At 33.2% G+C, this 21,389-nt stretch overlaps 2 long non-coding RNA genes across 3 annotated transcripts in view; one reads left to right on the forward strand and one right to left on the reverse strand.

The window, feature by feature from the left end:
• LOC123384391 overlaps positions 1–21,389 on the forward strand; it is a 547,325-nt gene that overhangs the window by 480,958 nt on the left and 44,978 nt on the right. The window lies entirely within an intron of this gene.
• The window catches only part of LOC123384399, a 69,434-nt gene that overhangs the window by 29,021 nt on the left and 19,024 nt on the right, over positions 1–21,389 (reverse strand). The window lies entirely within an intron of this gene.

Consider the following 21,389-nt stretch of genomic DNA (forward strand, 5'->3'; position numbering starts at 1 on the left):
CCTTCCTTTGATGATTCTGCATTGACTTTACTGATCTAGAAAATGCCTGGCACGCAGAAAGCATCAATAACAACAATCCACTAAGACTATTTGAAGTCTAAATCAATTAATCCAAGTAAAGCATTAAACGTGATGAACCTCAATCTATGAACTCATATTTAATTTCTTTAAATTAATATAATCCTGATTAAGAACACCTGTGCATAATAATGTGGAAAAATCCATATTTTTGATTATTGAAGCCACTTCCACTTTCCTTTCTAGAATATGGGATGTTTAATTGTTACAAGCAATTTTAATCCATCAAATATGATTACTACTAAAATACCTTTTGTGGAAACCTTTAATGCTCCTTTGATGTGAAGTAATTTTCTGCTTCTCCGTGGCCAGTGAGAAACTTTGCTGAGTACAAACACCAATGCCCTCTTACTACACAGACACCTTCCCTGAAGTCATACCACAGCCCTTTTCTTCCCAAGACCCACTGAGATACTAGGGTTCAGAACTTTACTTCTGTTCATTTCCCAGGGTGTTTTGCTTTCTCCACTCCTTCCAAACCATCATGCATAATCTTTCAGGGAATTTGGGCTGTTTATAAAATACTAAAGATAGAGTCACATATTTAAGGCAGCTATTTCTTCCTACCCATTCAGTGTTCTCCAAGCAAGAATAAAATATTGCTTGAAAGGACAATCAAGGGATAATGCATGCTAGCTATTATTATAACTATTACTCTCTGTATTCCCCCAAAAGAATAGCTTGAGACTGTCTTAGCTGCATGAATTTGCTTTGTGGGGTGAAACAAAATGAAGGAATATGGAAATGGAACAGGTAGGGTGAGGTACTGGTGGAGAAAATGTTAATAAATGTATGTTACAAAAGTCATTGTCATAGGGTCTCTGAGTTATGTGCAGAGCTCCTCCCTGATCCTTTCTTCCGAAGGATGAAAGGCTAGAGCATATGTGCCTTTTCTCCCTTCTCCTATTATTTGAGTATAGTCCCTGGAGTTAACTTTCTCATTTCAGAGTAGGGCCTTCTTAAACTGAGCAGCATCTTGGACTTCAGAGGGGAGCTTTGAGGCAGAAAACATTCAATCCATTGTATTAGTGCTTTAGGTATCGCTTGTCAGTATGCACCAAGCTCTTTTCCACATTGATGGATGAAATCAGAAGTGGTCCAAGAGGATGGAAAAGTTGTACCAAATCATTTGCTGGAGTTCATCTCCAGCTTTCTGTACATGGTCTCATGACCCATACTAAATCCACACTGTTATTCATTTTTCCAGTTTTGCCTAGCTGCAATTTCAAATACAGATAATATCAAAATCTAGATGAATAAGTTAGTCCTACTTATGCTGTTGTTCCTGAAACTGTAATTGATATTCATCATTTTTCCTTCACCCACCCAGTCTAGATTTCCCTCATTATCAGCCATCCAAATCTGAATTGGTGGTGAAAGAAGAAATAAAAACAATTAATGCCTCAAGATGAGCTGCAGAAGTAGAAACTGTAGCTCATTCCAACCTAGTTTTCTTGGCTAGCCTACTGTAGTCATAAGGTTAAAGGAATGAGCTGAAGGATAGATTTAAGTAACAAAGGTGAGTTACAAAGGGGTCTGGGCTAGTCACTGAAATCACTTAAATGTTTTGCCCTTGAATCTTGGCTTCAATTCCAAATGCATCATTTTTTTTTAATGTTTATTTTTGAAAGAGAGACAGGGATAAAGCATGAGTGGGGAGGGGCAAAGAGAGAAGGAGACACAGAATCTGAAGCAGGCTCCAGGCTCTGAGCTGTTAGCACAGCGCCTGACATGGGGCTCAAAGCCACGAACCGAGAGATCATGACCTGAGTTGAAGTCGAACATTTAACTGACTGAGACACCCAGGCGCCCCGCAAAGGCATCATTTCCGTGGTACAATGGTTTGCTACAATGATTGCTTGATAATTATGATTCGATGGATCAGAAAATACATGCATAGCTCATTTTTGCTAGTTCCATCCTTTGAGGTCCAATGAGAAGGTATTGTCTCTATTACAAACTTAGGAGATCTTTTACAAGAATTAGGTTCTTCTCCATTGTAAAAGGCATGGCTTTGTTCTAAACCCTTAGTGATTGGTGTTTTCTATTTGGTTTTTCAGAAACTCCATCCATTGTACTCATATCCACAAAGCAAAGATACTTATCCACCATCTCTCATCTCTCTTTTACTAAATGTTCCTTCAGAGACATTTAACTCTTCTCCCATTCAGGGTTGTAGCTATGTATGTTGAACAAGTTCCTGTATAAGTTTGGAAAAAAGCCCTGAGACAGAAAACAGACTCACTTCTCTGTCCAAGTCAGTGTGCACTGAGCAGTCAACTGTAGCTATGTAGCCAAAATCAGAGGGAAGCCATAAAGATGTCATGTAGGCACCAAAGCTTCCCAAAATTTGTAACAGAAATCTATATATTTTTCTCATTTTTAAAGGTTTTCAATGAACTGCATAAAATTGTTTCCAATGTTGTAAAATGTTTAGCCTCTTCTCAATTGAAATTCACTTATTAAATATTTTGGATATATTTTGTTGATCTCTTAGCCTTTTTTTTCCTTGGAATTCATGACAAATATATTTTACTCCTTGGAATCTTGATATCAATATTGAAGAAGTAAAAATGGAATTTCTCACTTCTTATGGGGCATTCTATGTAAAGGTATATCAGCAGAACAAAAAATTGCTCACCAAATTACGTATAAGCCGGTCCTTCTAAGAGTGAGGGATAAAACTGGCAGCATCTTTATTCCTATCTCAAACTGTGGGCCAGGGGTATTTTAATTAATTCTTTAATCTTTTACTTACCTAGCTTAGGAAATCTGTGTCAGGTATTTATTCCTTAATTTAACCCTTAACATAGAACTCCTAACTGGAGCAGTTGGCATTTGTGACTTCAAGTGGTAAGAAGGAAAGGAAGAATTCAAAGTACAAAACTTATATTCATCAAAGCTCAACTCAGTCAGTGTGGGCACCCAACTTGATAAAGAAGGGTCAAAGTGGGTCGTTTTTTATCATTACATGGATAATTTCTTTTTCTATGTATGGGTGAGCTTAAAATGTTAATATCATATTGGACTTTGAGGTAGAATTCTGAGTTTTTCCACACTGCATCCATTTTCTAGTAGATAACTCGCACTTCCTCCATTTTCAGCCTATGTAGTTTGGCTGAGGTAACTCTCACACCTCCCTCCAGGAGGTGACTATAATCTGATCAATGAGAATACAACAATCACTTTCAATGAGTAGTTCTGCTCAACATGAAGTTATCTTTGCTAACATTATCAGGGAGAACATGATCCTATCATTTACTTTGCTAAACAATAGGATATACACAGGAAGTAGCACTTATCTTTGGAACTATGTATAGGTCTCAGGCATGAAGAATCCACCTCAGGTTAAAGTCAACACATCAGACACAGAACAACTGAAAAATGAGATCTATGATAATGAAATGGTTGGAATCCTGGATTCATTTATACCTAATCTACATCAGTATTTTTTAGTTAAGTGAGTCAATGAATCCTCTCCCACACCCTAGTTTTTTTTCGGTTTTGTTTTTGTTTTTTTATTGGTTTTGGTTTTGTTTTGCTTTAAGTCAATTTGAGGTGGAATTCTCTTCTTTAACCTGATAAATCATCCCTTCCCCCTACTGTAAAGTAAAGCTTTGTGGTAGATAATTGTCTTTCTATTCTCTGGAATTTGGTCTAGTCTTGTTTGTAGTAAGACAAAGGATGAGAGGCGCTTGTCCTTTTAAATTAAAAAAAAAACACACAAAAAACCTACAGATTTCATAGTACAGACATCAAGTAAGAACATGATAGGTAATAAGTATAGCCAGTACTCAAATGTATGTTTATTTCATCAAATCTACTTTGATGTAAGTATATCAAATTTAGTGCACTTAACTATTAATTTACTAAATGGTACCTGAGTCACCTGAATTAATGGAGTATGAAAATGTACATTACTTATTCTATTTTATGAAGTGGAAAAAATCTGGGTCATTAAGTGCCTAAACATTCATGATGAGGTGATATCCATCATATGTGAATATAAAAATTTTTAAGTACATAGATTTTTTTCAGTTGCTTAAACATCCATTTTTTCAGCAATTAAAATGTCTACAGATACATATTTTTAGTTTTCTAATGCTCTTCTAGCCAAAGGCAAGGGATGGCAATGGCGTATTAATAGCTCTTCCCTAAAAGCTCTTGGAAACCTGGCAAAAGTGGCAAATTGTGTGTATTCTTTCCGAAAGAGCTTTGTTAATATTTCAAAAGTAGAGCATCAAACCTGTTACTTGGTAGCACAAGAGTCATCTGTATGCAAAAAGAAGACTTAGGACTTGCAGAGCTATTGACTGAGTTAATGACATCAAATCAGGGAGCCAAATCAACAAATGTTTTATAAGGATGCACTATATGGAAATATTTGTTCCCGCTTGAGCATTGTGCAGCTACTGTATATTTTCTGAAAGAACCCCACACCATACAAGTTCACTCTAGAAAATTCCTCGGCATCCATCAAGTTTCAGTTCTATCATTTCATTCTTTTGCACAAGTAGCCAAATAAATTATTTATAGTGTGATATAGGACATGATGAAAGAAGTATGAAATACTAGGAACTCATCTGAGGACAATCATATCTAGGAGTGTCTGGCTGGCTCAGATGGTAGACCATGTGACCTTAACCTCATGGTTGTGAGGAGCCCACTTAAAAAAATAAAATTAAAACTTAAAAAAAATAAAGAGAGTCATATTTAAACTTAGTGGTGGTGGTAGTGGTGCGGGTGCTGGTTCTGGTGTCAGGGTGTGTGTATGTGTATGATCATATATTGCTTTATGGACAAAGTACTCTGAGGATTATCTAGCATTACTAGAATTTGATTTCTGTGAAGAGAGAATTTCTTTCTTTCTTCTTTCTTTCTTTCTTTCTTTCTTTCTTTCTTCTTTCTTCTTTCTTTCTTTCTTTCTTTTAAGCTGTTGTATCATCCATCTAAATTTGTATCCTGGAACAAGACAGGTTACTCAAAAAATGTTGACTATATGAACCAATAAATTTTTAAAAGAAAAATACGTTATATTTGAGGTATACATAGGGTTATTTGGGTGAAAAGGGAGGATGCATATTTTAGAAAGGGTGAACGGAAACAAGCAAATATATTGTAATTTCTGCATGGAATTCTCAATAATGATTATGTCAGAATGTTTGCATGTATGCATGGGTTTGTAGAAAGATACTGGCAAGGCAGGGTTTGGGAAGTGACATTTGATAAAGATGTAGAGGGGATTGACACTGATGAAGTACCTTTAATTTATTTTGAGAAGCAATAATAAACCACCTGAGTGTCAACTAAACCCAATGAGTAGAAGAATAGCTTTGGATGTAGAAAATAAATTGGTTTAAAGGATTTATTTTGCTAGATTTATGATAAAGTAACTATTATGTATTTGTTTTAGAAAACTTTTTAAATTTTTAGTATGTAAATATTGTTAACAAATGATACATTTGTTTTGTGTTCACAGCATAATGATACAACAATTCTATACATTAGGCAATGTTCCCCAGGATAAATTTAGTTACCATCCATCACCATGCAACATTATTACAATATTACTGACTATATTCTTAATGGTGTACTTTTCATCCCTGTGACTTACTTATTTTATAATTGAAAGTTTGTACCTCTTAATCCCCTTCACCTATTTTGCCCATTACCTCAACCCCTTTTCCTTTGGCAACTACCAGTTTCTTCTCTGTATTGAAGAGTCTGTTTCTGTTTTGTTTTGTTAGATTCCGTATGCAAGGGAAATCCCATGGTATTTGTCTTTGCTATTTCATTTAGCATAACACCTTCTAAGTCCATCCTTGTTGCCACAAGGAGTGGAATTTCTAGGAGTGGAATTTGCAAGTCATGGTAACTCTATGTTGAACATTTTGAGAAGCTGCTAAACTGTTATCCAGAATGGCTGCACCATTTTACATTCCCACCAGCAGTGTATAAGAATTACAATGACTCCACATCATGATCAACACTTTATTATCTATGTTTTTATTATGGACTTTTCAGTAGGGGTGAAGTGGTAACTCATTGTTTGCATTTACCTATTTTTTTATTTTTTAATTTCTTTTTAATGTTTATTTATTTATTTTGAGAGAGAAAGAGAGAGGGTGAGTGAGGGAAGGGCAAAGAGAGAAGGAGAGGGAGAATCCCAAGGAAGCTCCACACTCAGCACAGAGTCTGACATGGGGCTCAATCCCACCATGACCATGAGATCATGACTTGAGTGGAAATCAAGAGTCAGATGCTCAACTGACCGAGCCACCCAGGTGCTACTCATTTCTCTATTAACTAATGATGTTGAGAGTATTTCCATATGTCTTCTTTGAAGATATGTTTACTCAAATCATGTTTCTAATTTTGAAATTATATTGTATTATTGAGTTGTAAGAGTTCTTAATACATTCTAGATACAAGTCCCTTATCAGATAAATGATTTGCAAATATTTTCTCACATTTTATGGATTAAATTTTCATTTTTTGATAGTGATCTATGAAGCTCAGTATGTTTTAGTTTTAATTAAGTCCAATTAATCAGTCTTCTCTTTTATCACTTATACTTTTTGAATTGTAGCTAAGATATTGTTCAACACATGATCACCAGCATTGATTCCTCTGTTTTTTTCCTAAGATGTTTATGGATTAACAAAATATTGTGTATTTATACAATGGAATATTATTAGGTGATAAAAAAAGAAATGAAATACTGATATATTCTACCATATAGATGAACCTTGAAAGCAATATGCTAAATTTAAAAAGCCAGACAAAAAAGGCCACATACTGAATAATTTCATTTATGTGACATGATCAGAATAGGAAATTTATAGAGATAGAAAGTATATTAGTGGTTGTTAATTAGTGGAGGTGGGGGGAAATGGGGAATGACTGATAAAGAGTTCAAAATTTCTTTTGGGGACTAAGAAAAGTTTCTAAAATTAATATGGTCATGGTTGCACAACTCTGTAAATGTACTTAAAACCACTGAAATGTACACTTTAAATGAGTGGACTTTGATATAAATGATATGTCAAGTGGCTTATAAACATTTTGCTTGGTAAAAATTCAAACGTTTCTAGTCTTAAAAATAAAATTCTTATAAAGCATAAGAATTCAAGAAAACAGAACTTTCAAAATCCAATTAGGTTTTATCTTTTGGTATATTTTATCACCTCAGTTAATAAACATAATGGCAAAGATAATAAGTTTAAACATGATTGTCGTTAACTTGAGAGAATATTCCAAAGTACATGTATTCATGTGAGCAGAATAAAGTATTAAATTGACCATTTAAGTGTCCATTTTTCCCCAACAAAGAGAATGTTACCACTGTAGGCCCTGTTCTTACTACCAGTCTTGGTAGAAGGAACTTAATTCAGAGTGAGTCAAATTTATAAACTGGAGAAGAGGGATAGAAAACTACCTTTTTTTTCTTTACAAAGATAAGATTTACACAAAATTTTGAAGCATATGCTTGAGAATTGAGGGATTTGCTAAGAACAGTTGGCAAATGAAAGGTTCTTTAGGGTGTGATATATGAGAAAATTGGGGGAAAAAAGAAATGGAGCTACGCAGAAGGATTGCTGTGGTTATGAATTAGATGTTTTTAATGTTCCTTGACAGATGTGAGTTAAGAATAGAATTCCTTTTTAATTATCCTTGCATGGCAAACTGTGTGTAATGTTCAGATTCTGAGCTCTGATGTTTGTCAATGCATTTTCTTTAAATAGTTAGGTATCTAGCAGATTACCAAGGAGGTGAAGAATAAACATTAATATCTTGTATTTCATAATGCTCTAACAATTCAAGCATCATCTCATATGTTAGCTATCCCTGGTTTCATCTTTTGAATTTATCTGCAAAAACAAGAGAAGTTTATTCAAACAACATTTAAATTCATCCCTAATAACTTTCCACAAAGTTTTTTGGAGAATTAATCAACTGCAGTGGCTCTTGAATAAAATGCTCACAATATAATATTTTAAGCCACAGCTAGCCATTAACACTCTGAAAGATGAACTGCACACATGTTTCATGAAGATTTATATGAAGGGCTGATCTGAAAAATAAGAGATGCTGATAGAGAATTCACCTAGCTTCTAAATGAGGCAATACTTTCCCTGAATTTATTTATTACCAATGTATTTCAATTGTGAGGGATGGTATAAGAACTTGGAGCCCACAAGCATCTGGATAGAAATATGAAGATGGCTTGACCTTGCCGATGATGAGTTATTCGCCACTGCTCTTGGGTATTATTCCATCTGCTGTAGGTAAACAGCATGATATTGCCAACAGGGGGAGCTACAGACAGAAGACAAATGAAGCCGATTTTGTTTAGGACTGTAATTTAGCTGAACTGACAATATATTATACCTTAATGGCCCCTCAGAGTGAATTTAATTGATGACCCAACTTAGATATTCTCTTAGAGTATCTTTGTATTGGATTGGATGCAAGCTGGGTGCTTAAGTTTGCTTTCCTGCTGTTAATAGAGTCACTGCCATCTGGAGAAGATATCAGCTAATATGTTACTGGAATTTTTTTCCATTGTTGCTGCTTCTGTAAAGAACTCAAAAAACTGCTGATAAGCCAAGAAAAAAGGACAAAACTAATGCTTTTCTCAGTGAGATCTAAAAAGGTTTAGTAAATAGACAAAGATCACTAACATTTTAAATGTAGTTTTAGTTTCATTTTCAGTCAGGTTAAGTGAAAATAAAGTTTGTATTGGATAATAAAATTAATGTTTTTAGTGTTGGAACTGTTATTGACTTGTGTACACAAACACCAAATAATAATCCAGAAAAAAATTATAATAAGGAAAGTAGAACTGAGTAATCTTGCTTGATAGCATAATTTTAAAAAGTAATGGCAGATAAAAAGAATTATTCTTACAATTAAGAGTAGTTATAAAATCATTGGTAATCCTTAATTATCAGAAACCTAATTCTAATAATCTTGTTTCTGAAACAAAGAGGAGTGGAAACAAAAGTTAGGACTAATCGGTTTTATCTATTTATGCATATACTAGAGAGCTTGGGCATTCCACACTGTGACAGTATACAACAATACTAATTAAAAATGTGGTGCAGTTCCCCACGTCAGGTTTACTACACCTCAGGTGTTTTTCTGATGTGACATTCATTCGTTTATTTATTCACTAAGTGTTGATTAAGCGTATTCTATGTGTCAAGTATTAAATTATGTGCAAGAAACATAATGACTCAGAAATGTCCTCTGCCTTCAAAGTGCATATATAACTTAGTAGGAAGAGACAGTTATTTAAATATATGACAGCAGTAAGATTATAGATGCTAAGGTAGAAACATGCATAATATATACAGGACATAAAGGAAGCAGTTGTAGTGCTTATTTGTCGATTGTGTTCTGTCTAGAACCTATACTATAAGAGACGTATTAGGCACGTATCACTTTGAGACTCTGTGATTGTTTAGAATATGAAAAGGTCATGCCCTTAAGGAATTCACACATTAATGGAATCACAATATCTTAGCACACTTCCAAGTCCTTGGTGATCATCTCCTTTTTGAATAGTCCTCTAATGTCTTAAAGTCAATATGTATCAGACTAAATTTGTCTTCCTTCCTATTTTCCTACACTTGCGTTCCTATCATTTTTCTACTCTCCAAAACACAGAGATTCAGGGTTATTTTCTTCTTCTCAATTACTAATCTTGTGCATCTATTGACATGCTCTTCTATATCTGTTATCACTGTGTAGCACAGGACTTTTGTCATACTACGTAAACTCAACATCTTTAGTGTTTTTCCTTTCCCATTCCAATATAATATATATATTATATATATTATATATATTATATAATATATACATACATTATATATATACATACATACATACATACATTACATACATACATTACATTACATACATACATATATATACATACATACATTATATATATACATATATATACATATATACATATATATACGTATATATGTATATATATGTATATATATACACATATATATTATATATATATACATATATATACATATATATACATACATATACATATATATACATATATATACATATATATTATATGTATGTATATATATGTATATATAATATATATACATATATATTATATATATGTATATATGTATATATATTATATATATACACATATATTATACATATATATATACATACATACATATATACATATATATACGTATATATAATATATATACGTATATATATAATATATATACATATATACATATATATACGTATATATATGTGTATATATAATATATATATAATGTTTATTTTTGGAGAAAGAGAGAGCATGAGTGCGAGCAGAGGAAGGACAGAGAGAAAGGGAGACAGAGAATCCCAAGCAGTCTCCACAGTGTCAGCACAGAGTTCGATGCAGGGCTCAATCCCATAACCCTGAGATCATGGCCTGAGCTGAACTCAAGAGTCCAATGCTTAACCGACTGAGCCACGCAGGCACCCCTGCAATTTAAATTAAATTCAGCTCTAAATGAATTATTAGAAACATGGTTCTAAGCTTACTTTTGTTTTCTTTTGATTTCAAATAATGTTAATGGTTTCCCTACACATTTAGAAAAAAATCCTGGCCTGCTTTTTAAAATACTCCATGCTCAAGTGAAAGAAGGGAAGTATGATGAATAGCTCCCTGGCTGGCTTGTAGAACAAGATGAAAGATGGTGTCCTGTTTGTATGAGGGGCTATTGGAAAAAACCAAACCAAACAAACAAACAAACAAACAAACAAAAAACAACTAAGTTGTATTGGAAGACCATGAGTTCATTTGCTTGGCTGAATCTGAAGAGTTTTTATGGCCATGTATCCCAGCTCTCCCTAAACATGATCATCACATAGGAAGCTTTTGAAAATACCTCTAAATGTTCTGATTTAATCTTTTTCTTTATGGGATAGATATATCATGTCAATAATTTTTAGAAGCCCATTAATGATGTAATTCAATGTAGATAGCCAGATGTTGTATAAATGTAAACTCTCATGCATATTGCTTAAGCATCAAAATCTAATAAAATAGTATTAGAATATTAAATATGTAAAATGAGAATATGAAAAATTTATGATAATGAAGAACCCTTTTTTTCTAGTAAGAAACCATAGTATTAGCCAAGAATTTCATCAATATGTTGCTTTTTTTTCTCCCTGAAGAATTTAAGTATTAGTTTTTCAAAATATTTTCCTCCATTGGTAATGTTGAAATTCAGATTTAGTTCACATAAGTTTCTTTCTAAGCGTGGAAATGTCTTTTCTCTTCTGGAATTGATGTTTTCCGTTTAACTCCCAAATCTTGTTTTCTTATATTTTTCTCATTCTTTATTTTATTTCATTATTAATACTTTCAGTCATGTAAAAATATTTCTTATGGTCTTATCCTTTCCTATGTTGTTATTAGTAAATTCACTAATAAGCTATTGCTTTCATAACTGAATTTTACATCAGGTATAGCTTTTGGAAATGTTTCATTTTACTCTGACTTTTTAATATAGTCTACATTAAAAGAACATCATAGCGTTTGCTGTTAATCATAGTTAAAAAAATTCCTTCTACAACACTTAATGAAATAAATTTAATACTTTAAAAAAATAAATAAAAAATAAAAATAAAATACTCCATGCTCATACTCTTTATCTAGCCTGCTTTCCCAATATGTGTCTCATTACTTCCTGGTATTTTTCAATATTCCATTTAAAGAGAATTATATGGTATTTCCTCTACCTATCTGGCAATTTCCTGATTCTCTGCTTTTTTCTCTTGTCATTCATTCTGCAGGATATTTCTCCATAATCCCAATTCTCCTTGTTACATCAAAAATGCTTTTACATCTATGAGACTTTCCTCATTTCCTTATAAATTCATAAGATTTTAGGGGCACCTGTAACAAAAAAGTGATTATTTGAGGTTTCTATGGTATAATACAAAAAGCATTAGATTTAGAGTTAGATCTTGAGGTTCGACTAATGTGAACCTACCACTGTTACTATTGCTTTTGTGAATTAGCCAAATCCCATACTGTCAGTCATCGCAGAAGTAATAATAGCTATTAATAATAGTGATTATACTATCATTAATATGTGATAATAAAATAAAATAATTGCTAACACAAATTGAAATATGTTAAATATAAATGGGAGATAGTTAAACCCTAGGTTTTAATTTTTGGTTCTCATCTTCTATATGAAAAGATAATTCTTTAGGGTTCATTTTCTATTACCATTGGGTCTACATGAGTTACTGTAGCTTTAAAGTAAGAGTAAAGGAAAATGTGAATAACTGGTCTTTATATTTAATAGGCACTTCAATAAGTGACTGAATGAATAAATGAACTTCAGTAAGAGATACTATATCTCTCCTAGATAGCATTAGGTTGCATATAAAAGTCACTAACATTAGGTTGTATATAAAGTCATTAGGTTGTATATAAAAAGTCATACATTATATATGTAGTAATTTTTTAAAAAAAAGAGAATAAAATTTGGCAGTTAATAGCATGCTCAAAATCATCACTGGTGAGTTTTAATTTTTTCAAAAAGAAAAGAAGAAGAACTTGGGCTGGGTTGAGAAGAGCAAAACCAGTTTTATGCTCTCGACACCTCTCCTAATTAAGATGAAATATGCTAAATGAAAAAGACATGCTTGAAAAGGGAAATAAACAAAATTACAGAGTGATAGGCTATTTTTATTTTTTAATTTTTTAAATATTTATTTATTTATTTATTTTAATTTTTTTTCAACATTTATTTATTTTTGGGACAGAGAGAGACAGAGCATGAACGGGGGAGGGACAGACAGAGAGGGAGACACAGAACCGGAAGCAGGCTCCAGGCTCTGAGCCATCAGCCCAGAGCCTGACGCGGGGCTCAAACTCACGGTCTGTGAGATCTTGACCTGAGCCGAAGTCGGACGCTTAACGGACTGAGCCACCCAGGCGCCCAAATGTTTATTTATTTTTGAGAGAGGGAGAGAGTGCGCGCGAGCAGGGGAGGGGCAGAGAGAGAGACACAGAATCCGAAGCAGGCTTCAGGCTCTGAGCTGACAGCACAGAGCTGGGTACGGGGCTTGAACCCATTAACTGCAAGATCATGACCTGAGCTGAAGTTGGATGCTTAATGGAGTGAGCCACCCAGGCACTCCAGGAAGCTATTTTTAAAAAGGCCACAGGTGGGGGTACTTGGCTGGCTCAGTTGGTAGACCATGCAACTCTTGATTATGAGTTTGAGCCCCATACTGACAGTAGAGTTTACTTAAAAAAAAAGAAAAAGGCAATAGGTAAATGCTTCAAAAAACATTTATTGAGTTCCCACTATGACCAGACAATATGGTAAAATTTAGCTTTACACTGATCTTAAATTGATGGCTGATTAATTATTTTGCTTCTCTGTTGATCTGTTAGCACAACGGTACGCTCCAGAAACAAAACAGACAAACATGATAACCCAAACAACTGTTTATATCCTCACTGTCATTTCTCCAGTTTTCAACTCACACTGCCGAAAGGATTGTAAGAAATATGAAAAATCATGGCATATAAAAATATAACACACTAGATGGGAACCGGGAGACAACATTTTCACCGGAGAGACTTGAAAGTGATAATAAAATGGAAGACATATTTCCTCTCTTTAAAAAGAAAATAATAACCTAACTTACACTGTTTTAGTTTTTCAGTTAATACAGATGATTATTCTGTATTTATTCAAGTGGAGTCACTTCCTTTAAAAAGCTATGCACAGCTGAAGCTAAAGAACTTTAGTCTGAATTCTTACCTTAGGTCTGTTTGATATGAGGATGACTCTGAGAGCAGAAGCATCCTCTGCATAAATGCCAAAATGTGCTTTGATTGAACATGCTTCCCTGCACCCATCTAAGACACATACTCACTCAACTACCTTCAGTGTGTTGGGGATTCCATTGAGTCTCTTCTTACTCTACTAATCTGCAATACCTATTTCATATGAATTAGAGAATTCAGAACCTAAAAGAAAGCTTCCTCTAGTTTGACCCTGTCTATTTACAGATAGACTTGCCTGAGGTTAAGCAGCTTTCTACTAAAAGAGGAGTGAAAACTAGGATTCTCTATCTCTGTCTAATTTTAGAATAAATACACAGTATAGTCATTTTTTTTAGTCCTGTCTGCTGGCACCATGTAATTGATCTTTCCAGACTTGTGTACATAAAAAGCATAAGATATAAGGTATCCTTCATAAAACTATGAAATAATTCCATAACTCTAAATGCATATAAATCTTGAATTCAATCATATACTATAGAAATAGACATAAATATGGATTTTTTTCTAGAATTTGTTTTACTAACAACAACAAAAAAGGAAACAGATATATTAAATGAGCCAAATTTTAACCTAAACAGGAAACATTTCTCTATATTCCTTGGGATTTCTCTATTCCTTTAAAGCTACAACACTTAAAAATGTCAGAACCATTTGGCAATAATTGTTGAAGATACGCATGTGACACATACTTTTAGTTTTTCTTTTGTTCTGTTTTATTTACTGCTGAATTATGGTAAAATACATTTGGGGAAAAAAATAATCATCCACAGACGAGAAATGTAAAATGAGTTGTAGGTATGTTAACAACCTTTCAGTTAAAACAACTGTTGTTTGGCATTAAAAAACAAAACAAACAAACAAAAAAAACCTTCAATGAGTTACTATCCCTGAGATCTCATTTAATCTGAGATACAGTTTTAAACTATTAATATTTTAATTCTATACTGTTCTAAATTTAAATACCTTCTATGGCATTATAAAGTCAGATATCTTAAGAAAAATAGACTTTAAAAAGTCCAATATTTATTAGAAGTAAACTGAGCAATGATAAACTATTACTTTCTGTTTTAAAAGTCCATTTATTTTCCTTCTGATAAGACATACTTTAAAAAATTTTTGAAGGAAACATTAAGAAACAAAAAAATAAAATATTATTACTTCTATTTTAGCATGGTTCATTAAATCTAAGGATAATTAGGAATTATTAAATCCTATAAAAATAAATGTGAATACTTTTATCAGTGAACAAAAAACACTTATAGTGCATCTGGGGATAGTTCCTAAATATCAAAAAAGTATATTTATAAAATGTAATAATTCATTACATATGTATGTGCTTTTAATTTAATAAGCATATTTTAATATTTCTCCCTTTTGATATTTACAAAAATAATAAAGGAAAAGAATCAAGCAGCGCTATTACCTCAAATATAAAGAAAAAGGAATAAAAGAGAATGACTACAGATTTTTATTCACAAACTGTCACTTCAACATTTCTGGGCTTACCCCACAGGTTGTGTGACCGACTATACACAATTCATGGCAGCGTCTAGTTCATTAGCTAATGGAATCATCTAGGCTTTTCCATCTATAAGTTCTATAGAGGTTGCTCCTAATGTTTTAAGAGCCTTTTAGCTTTATATTTTGTATTACTTTATAAATATTGTTCCATTTTTTAATTAAGAAATTAAGCTCTGGAGAAATCTTAAAATCCCATAGAAAATAGCTACTTTTAATGGAACTTTCTTGTAAGACTAGAAGTGAGATCAAATAGTGACAGAGCATCATATTCAGGGGATTGCAAATTGTATTTCACAGTCCTTGGACTGCTTTATTCAATGAGTAAAACTGATAAAAATCATTTTTTGAAGAATGTGGGACACTTGGCACTTACGTGGGTTGAAAACCATTGATTTAGTTTAATCCAGTGGAACAGTCTTCTTAAAGTATGTGTGGTGAAGTACTAAATTTTTGTTTTACCTTTTTCTTTGTTTCTCCTGTTTTTGTAAAATAAAATAAAAATGAATAACTAGAAAAATTCAACAAAAGCAAAGATATAAAATTTAAGTCCTCAGTGTTCTAAATATTAGATTTAATAAACTGTATATAATATTTAAATTAGTAAATCAGAAAAATATCACAGAATGAAATATGTAGAATGTACACATATACAGAATATATGTGTAGATTATTGAAAGCATCCTAGTAGATGTATAATTTGGAAAATTATTACATACACAGCATTTTGTTGTTAGGAGTGAAATAAGGATTCTGAATGTTGAATATCTATACACTTAAATTGAACAAACACATTCCCAATTTCTTTACATATCTCACCAGTTTAGTGACAAACTGGACTGCCACTGGTCTGCAGAGCATGCTTGGAGTAGCACCAGCCCAAAAGACAGTTATTGGTTGATATCCAGTATCTATACTCTCTTCCCATTTTCCCATTCAGACTTTCTTTGGAGAACAAGTGTTTTCCTCTTATTAAAGTCAACTTACAGTTTGGGTAGAATTGACTCATTTCCTAGACTTATTTGGCCTAAATTAAACCGTGTAATTCCACCTGTTATACAAGTGTTGGTTCAAGTTTGGGCGTTTGACTTAAGTTAGCCCAATCAAAATAAAACTCAGAAGCTTTTCTTTATTTTGTAATAGTTAAGTGATACTCTATTAGTGTGAATACAAAAACGTGACTTTAGAAGCTATGGCACCGGAAAGAGAAGGGGCCTTAGAATGACGTTGTGATTGCAAAAGGCAGAGAAGTGATCTAGAAAGGCATTGGGTCAGTGATATATTTTACCTTAATTAAAAATGCATAATATGGAACAGCAGTCTTTTGCAAAAGTACATAAAACAAAAGGTACACAATGCATACCTTTACACAGCTGCCTAGAACATGGAATAGGAAGGAGAATGGGAGTGAAAAATTGGGTTAAAATAGAAACAGTTATTAGATAGGACTTACACAGAGAAACAAATATGCTTAATTGAAAACTCTGCACCCACTGTCATGCATAACTCTACCTATACCGACGTCTAAGTCCATATCTGCATCCATAAATACCACTGTTTAGAAAGTTGTGTTCATGTTGACATTGGTGAGTGGCTGGATAAAACCAACTTTGAAACCTTCCTTGTTAACAGTCAATGAAAGGAAACTGTGAACAGCATAACCTGTTGGCTACTGTTGTGTACTTTAGTTCATTTTATAACCCCAAAATAAAATTTAATTTTGTTTCTACAGTCAGCATTCACTTATATTCATCACACGTTTATTAACTTGTTCTTCATTACTTTCATTTTACAAAATTTCCCATTTTCGATTTTTGTCCTTCCATATGAAATACAACTTTTAAAATATTCTTTAAAGAGGTCTTTTGATGGCAAAATTTCCCCATTGTTCTAAAAATAAATTTTTTGTTGCTCTATTATGAAATGTAATTAAGTTTTAAGTGAAAAGTCATGTTTTCTAAGAAAATTTATATATGTATGTTATCCCACTGATAAGAAAACAGCAGTAAATGTAACATTTTATCGGAAGACATTTTATCATCTTTCTTCCCTACCCCTTTACCCCCACCCTCTGCCACTTCTATTTGTTCTCTAGATTTCCTCTTTCTCTTCTTGAATTTGTGTTTTATTGGGATGTTCTAGGCGTAGATTCATTTTTATTTATCCTTCATGGTTTTATTGGGATCTATGGATCAGAATGTCTTATAAGTTGTGAAAAATTTTCAAATCTTATTCTTCAAATGTCCTTCTGATTACTTTTTTTCTTTCTTTTTTTGTGTAGAACTCTGATTAGATACACTAAGAATATAGCTATGTCTTCCCAGTTCTGTAAATGGATCAGAGGGAGGTGCTTTCCTCAATTGAATGCCTACTTTGGGTAAATGCTGGCTTTTGTCTTCTATGTTTCACAAACTACCACAAAACGTATACTGTGCAGAGACCAGAACAAAGTGAAATATTGAACACAAAGATAATTTACTGAACTGGATAAACTAAAGTTTCAGTTTTCATAGGTTCAAAATTTGTGAAGGTGACATTTGCAGGTTTGGTCGGGGTATAGGTAAGCAGAGTGCTAGAAATGAGAGTTCCTCTTATTCATATTTAAAATATTTAAAATGATATGTAATTATTGAAATGTATATATGCACATTTAAAGTTTTTGCAAGAGAATGTGCTTTGTACTGTTTAAAGTAAACTCATTTTGGTTTACATTCTCCATGAATATGAGTAAGTCTTTTAGAGACTGTTTACGGCCACCTGACAGCTTACTACTTTCATTTAAATCTAGCTCTAAGTTGCTTCTGTTCATATGTGAATACGTACACACATACAGACATGCAAAAACACACTGTCTCTTAAAGTGGTTTAAAATTTCACTTTCTGGTAAAATGTATAATGATACCAATAAGAATGAACATGTCAAAAGGAACAATGTTTCTTAGCATAAAATGAAATTGGGGGTAATATTAAAAGCTGCTGTAGCTTAGATCCATGATGTTAAAATGTTTTTGAGGTGATGGAATAAGTACAAAATTTGGGGGGAAGGGACAATGGTGGTAAGCAAAATGAGTGCTGTGAAAGGGCTCTAATTAGAAACATCTTAGGGACGTTTGTCATAACTCATGTGCTTGCTCCCTGCTTTACTTTTTAGAACATAAAACTGACTTGGAAAAGTAGAATGGAGGTAGAAAATGAGAAAGAGACATGCATGACATTTTCTGTTTTGTAGAAGTATTTACTCTATTTAAAAATATGAAGTTAATTTATGCTATAAGAATAATTTATTTCCACAAATCACTGTTATTTATCTTTGTGAATAGTATGCATATGACCTCTCGCTAAAAATTGGATGAATAACCTCTTACATTACTTAGTAGATATGCATGTGTGCATGTGTGGTTTTGCACCTTTATGCTTTTGTTTGTTTTCCTCGGTTAAAGCAAATAAACATATAAATGGGCTTTATATAACTACTCATCCTGATATTGGTTATAATAGTTATAAGTAGATGAGGTTTTAAACTAAATCTAAAACTCACCCACCCTTCATACTTAATACCAAATTTGTTGAAGCAGTAATGCAGTTCTCCTTGCCCATCATATTTTATGAGGGTATAAGGATTGAAGTTACCTTCTCTGAGTCCATTTAAAAAAAAAATATGTGGCTTTAGCAAATTAAATCCATGAACCTCCACCGTCAGTTTAACACATAGTTGACATTGTCTCACAATGTGAAATTTGCTCACCCAAAGTAGAGTGTGATGTAGAGAATAATGAGTTTTTAGATTGTTTGTTGGCAGAAAAGTGACATGCTGGAAATGATCTGTTCTATGTATCCAATAGTATTCAACTGATGTTCAATGAAATTTAGGCCAGAAAAGATACGGAAGTCATTAGTAAATGAATTGAACTTGACAGTTCCATATATAAACTGCTCTAAATGTATCTAGATAGAGGCAGCATTAACAAATAAAACCTATTTTTTAAAAACTTGAACATACCCTTCTTTCTCAACTGTATAAAGCTAGAATGTAAATTGTTGTGTTATAACTAATGTATGCAATAGAGCTGCATAAAAGCTCTAAAATTAATAATAATATTAATAATATGATTATTCAAAAAGATAATGTATTCTCTGGTTATTTGAAACCTTCAGTCATTAAGTACATCATCTAATATTTATCTTATTGAAACGCGTATGAATAAAATCTGGAAATCACGGCACCTTGTTTATTTCTTCATCCACTGATTTAAAAGAATCATCAAGATTGCTTTGGCTATTTGGGGTCTTTTCTGGTTCCATACAAATTTTGGGATTATTTGTTCTAGCTCTGTGCAGAATGCTGGTGTTATTTTGATAGGGATTGCATTGAATATGTAGATTGTTTTGGGTAGCATCGACATTTTAACAATATTTGTTCTTCCTATCCAAGAGCATGGAATCTTTTTCCATTCTTTTGTGTCTTCTTCAATTTCTTTCATAAGCTTTCTATAGTTTTCAGTGTACAGATTTTTCACCTTTTTGGTTTGATTTATTCCTAGGTATTTTATGGGTTTTGGTGCAACTGTAACTGGGATCGATTGCTTGATTTCTCTTTCTGTTGTTTCATTGTTGGTGTACACGAATGCAACTGATTTCTGTGCATTGATTTCATATCCTGCAACTTTGCTGAATTCATGAATCAGTTATAACAGTTTTCAGTGGAATCTTCTGGGTTTTCCATGTAGAGTATCATGTCATCTGCAAAGAGTGAAAGTTTGACTTCCTCCTGGCTGATTTGGATGCCTTTTATTTCTTTGTGTTGTCTAAATACAGAGGCTAAGACTTCCAATACTATGTTGAATAAGAGTGGTGAGATTGGACATCCCTGTCTTGTTCCTGACCTTAGGGGGAAAGCTCTCAGTTTTTCCCCATTGAGGATGATATTAGCATTGGGTTGTTCATATATGACTTCAAGCTATACTACAAAGTTATAATCATCAAGACAGTATGGTAGTGGAACAAGAACAGACACTCAGATCAGTGGAACAGAATAGAGAACCCAGAAATGGACCCACAAACGTATGGCCAACTAATCTTTGACAAAGCAGGAAAGAATATCCAATGGAATAAAGACAGTCTCTTCAGCAAGTGGTGCTGGGAAAACTGGACAGACACATGCAAAAGAATGAACCTGGACCACTTGCTTACACCATACACAAAAATAAACTCAAAATGGGTGAAATACCTACATGTAAGACAGGAAGCCATCAAAATCCTCCAGGAGGAAGCAGGCAAAAACCTCTTTGACCTTGGCCTCAGCAGCTTCTTACTCAACATGTCTCCACAGACAAGAGAAACAAAAGCAAAAATGAACTACTGGGACCTCATCAAAATAAAAAGCTTCTGCACAGTGAAGGAAACAATCAGCAAAACTAAAAGGCAACTGAAAGAATGGGAGAAGATATTTGCAAATGACATATCAGATAAAGGGTTAGTATCCAAAATTGATAAAGAACTTATCAAACTTAACACCCAAAAAACAAACAATCCAGTGAAGAAATGGGCAAAAGACATGAATAGACACTTCTTCAAAGAAGACATCCAAATGGCCAACCGACACATGAAAAAATGCTCCACATCACTCATCATCTAGGAAATACAAATCAAAACCACAATAGATACCACCTTACACCTGTTAGAATGGCTAACATTAACAACTCAGGCAACAACAGATTTGGCGAGGATGCAGAGAAAGAGGATCTCCTTTACATTGTTGGTGGGAATGCAATCTGGTGCAGCCACTCTGGAAAACAGTATGGAGGTTCCTCAAAAAACTAAAAATGGAACTATCCTACGACCCAGCAATTGCACTACTAGGCATTTACCCAAGGGATACAGGTGTTTTGTTTCGAAGGGACACATGCACCCCAATGTTTATAGCAGCACTATC

The sequence above is a fragment of the Felis catus genome, chromosome A1 (assembly GCF_018350175.1).
Source record: "Felis catus isolate Fca126 chromosome A1, F.catus_Fca126_mat1.0, whole genome shotgun sequence".
Taxonomy (NCBI): domain Eukaryota; kingdom Metazoa; phylum Chordata; class Mammalia; order Carnivora; family Felidae; genus Felis; species Felis catus.